Source organism: Citrus clementina, unplaced genomic scaffold (genome assembly GCF_000493195.1).
Source record: "Citrus clementina cultivar Clemenules unplaced genomic scaffold, Citrus_clementina_v1.0 scaffold_3, whole genome shotgun sequence".
Taxonomy (NCBI): domain Eukaryota; kingdom Viridiplantae; phylum Streptophyta; class Magnoliopsida; order Sapindales; family Rutaceae; genus Citrus; species Citrus x clementina.
Window position 1 is genome coordinate 12,663,125 of NW_006262339.1, and position 3,303 is coordinate 12,666,427.

General features: G+C 34.9%; 1 long non-coding RNA gene across 2 annotated transcripts; it reads right to left on the reverse strand.

Annotated features, from left to right (window-relative positions):
• Positions 1–373: 373 nt before the first annotated feature.
• On the reverse strand, positions 374–1,665 carry LOC18049612. 2 transcript variants are annotated; one of them, XR_002906633.1, is made up of 3 exons: positions 1,567–1,665; positions 1,289–1,368; positions 374–777 (listed from the first exon to the last, which is right to left on the reverse strand). It is a non-coding gene; the product is annotated as an uncharacterized LOC18049612 (long non-coding RNA). The 2 variants fall into 2 exon arrangements; XR_002906634.1 differs by having other exon boundaries at positions 1,081–1,368.
• Positions 1,666–3,303: the final 1,638 nt, after the last annotated feature.

Genomic DNA, 3,303 nt, shown 5'->3' on the forward strand with positions numbered 1-3,303 from the left:
TTTACAACAATATATGTAACCAGAAATGGATGCATTAATAACAATATTACTTCAACTGTAAGATCGACTAATATACTTAAAGATCTTGCTTCGATATAATGGGCAGTAGTGTTAGTTCGTTCGAGTAATTTGTGCTGGACAAAGTTGGTGTATTACTTAACATTTTGCTTATTACGACAATTATGTTTTTGTTACCGCTCCGGGATGGCATGTGCAAACGCAGTCTTTTAAGCTGCTGATTAATATTTGTTGAAGAGGAAACATATGTTAATTTTAAGAGTAATTTTACAGGATTTCGACAATTCAGCTGTCAATTTTTGTGGTAGGATTGTAATGTACAAGTACAGTTGCTAAATTAAAACATTAGATGCTACTCTTTATCCACCAGTCTCAAACACAACACCACTAGCATCAGTCGATGTTTAAGGTGGCCGGATAAGATGTGTGAGCACAAAAAAAAAATTCAATAAAAAAATTACAAAAATAAGGGGCAGCATCTAATTTAACTTGCAATGATATCTAGCGCCACAAACCATGAATAAGCAGAGCAACCTCAGCCATCAAAATGAAAGCACCGATTTCGACATTAATTGCCATATTGTACCCTACACCCTGGCACGAAGTAGATATATCAACAAGGGATGAGGCGAAGTGAAGCTGCCACGAGTTGGTGTTGTTGTCGACAATGACTTCGAATCTCATATTGAAAGTGTTTATTGAATTTGTTCTTGCGACAAAACGCATAAATGTTTAAATCAGGAAGTTCAGCGTTCAAATCTGCATAATGGAAACTCGTGAGTTAAAAAAATAACGTGAAAAAACAACATAATCACAGGCAACGACAATAAGCACATATATCACAACATTTCCATCGGACATTAAGAGCCGTTGTTTAGGATAGTAAATCAGATGACACCAGCATTTACATTTCGTGCAACGGGAAATGGGTGTAAAGAGAAAACATAGTCAATGGTTGTAACAAGAAACGATGGACATGCGTTTGGTGGCTAAATTCAGAACAAACATAAACAATAAAACGACAGAGCCCATAAATAATTTGGAGTGGACAAAATAACCAACCTTTCAGTGAAACTTCCGATTAACAATGAATGAGACTCAACGCTACACTGGCAAAGCGTTCGTGGGTGAATGAGCTCATTTTGTTAGACACTTTAAAAGTTTTGGCACTCACTATAATTTTTTGGTCACTCACACCTCAAGCATAGAAACGAAGACCATTTCACTGATAAATACGATGACTACGAAATACTGTCATGGAAAACATTACTTGAATAAGTGTAGCGGCTTTCAATGGAAAGTTTCTCCACGGCCAACGCTGACTACGCGGAACATCATTACGGGGATCTCCTATGGAAAAGTAGTTCATTTCAAATCCGAAAAAGGAAAAAAAGTTGATAAAAATAAACGCATAGCTGAAGTGAAACGCCAATAAAATTAAGTTTGTTCAGTGTCGAAGGCAAAAGTTCGTTACAAAATGCTACATTCATTCACAAGATTTAGCAAAACACAATAGAAAATAAGATAAACACATGGCTTATAACCTACCCGTGAAATTCCCCGTACAGCTGCCGAGCGTCGCACCAGGGAGGATAAGGTTTTTGAAATCTCAGATGAAAGGGTGTAACTCAGTTAACATGATGTTGATATTTTCTTTTCATCTTTTGATATTGGCCACATAATAGTTACCTCCTTTATACAAACACTGAACAACATCTCAAAATTGTCATTTCACCAAACGAGGACGTACGGTCGGAGAGGTTAACGTAAACTTTTTCCGTGACTATCTTGCTTTTCCTTATAATTCATTTTAAGATACAAAGACCATTTCAACCCCTCAATATGCTCTCAATGTGAAGTGCATCACGTAACAACGTTGGCCATGGCAATGACCTACATCGTGAATGCGATATAAGTACAAGTAAATCAACTACAAACCCCAAAAACCCTAAATCTGCATAAATTGCAGTTAACTTCTATAGGGCTTAAAATTTGGTACGCCTTATTTTGTATTTCAGTTATCTTAATCTCGTATTAAAAGATTGTGAAACTATATAATGGGCTTTTGAACTATAAGTATGTCGGCTAAAAATTTTTGTTGTCATATGTTATGCTACATGTTATAGAACAGTTACAGAAATAGTTGGAAAAATAAAACAAAGATTGTAAGGCTGACTATATATAAAGCGACGATGTAACACTTTCAATTTGAAAGTACGATTATATCATTACTCAACATGGTTTCCATTAAGTATATGTACAAATTGGTTTTAAATGATTACATTAGATCAATCTTTCTGCCATGATTTATTTATTCCAGGGAATACCATAACAATTAACCGGTGGGTAAAAATTTCCTTTTTTGGCCTTGTAACAAGAAGCTAAATCAATAAAAGTGGCCATGGTAGGGCTTGTGCCAGCAATAGTGAGTACATTCAATCTGGGGACAATCAATTGAATACCTCGTAATTTACAAATTAAAACGTCGAACTATAATAATAGGTCCCCGAGTTATTCCATATCCTGCCATTTATCTTGTCAAGCCAAGTGTACCATAGGTGTAGAGAAAATGAAATAGTCCCGAGTGATCTTTTATTTAATTAATTATACATTCAATTATACATTTAAAAAAATTATGCTTATACATAATTTTCATAGTTATTATTATTATGATTAATATTATTATTATTAAAATATTTATTAAAAAATTTTGTTAGGTTCATTTGAACAGAGGACTCACATGTAGACAAGGAAATTTCTGAACATAGATGCGCAGAGGAATAATAATATTAGAGACAAATGTGTAGACTAATGTACTTACTGAATCAGTTAGTACACAACGCTATCACTTACAATGGGCTCCCCATAACACCTTCAGACCCGCAGTTCACAATAGTGAGACAAATGGGTATCTGTGGTTTTTAGCAGTTGTACTATGACCAACAAATGCATACAATACGGGTATCTAGGGATAATAATCAGACACACGCACGATATGTATACGTACGTATACATGTAATTAAAACAAAATTACAATTCCCAAGTGATCTCAGACGAAATTTTTTTTCGTTAGTACTACCAAGCAGTTTATAAGTCCAAATATACGCATGTGCCAGGATACCAATGCGCTGTAGATACTACCATTGCCTGCATGCCTATAAATTTGACATAGGCAATGGGTATGTTGGACTTAACCTACGGTGGAACACGAATGTCACCAACACATACATACTCATAATAATAAAAACTCATTATAACATATTATTTATTGTTTCTGTCTTTCCG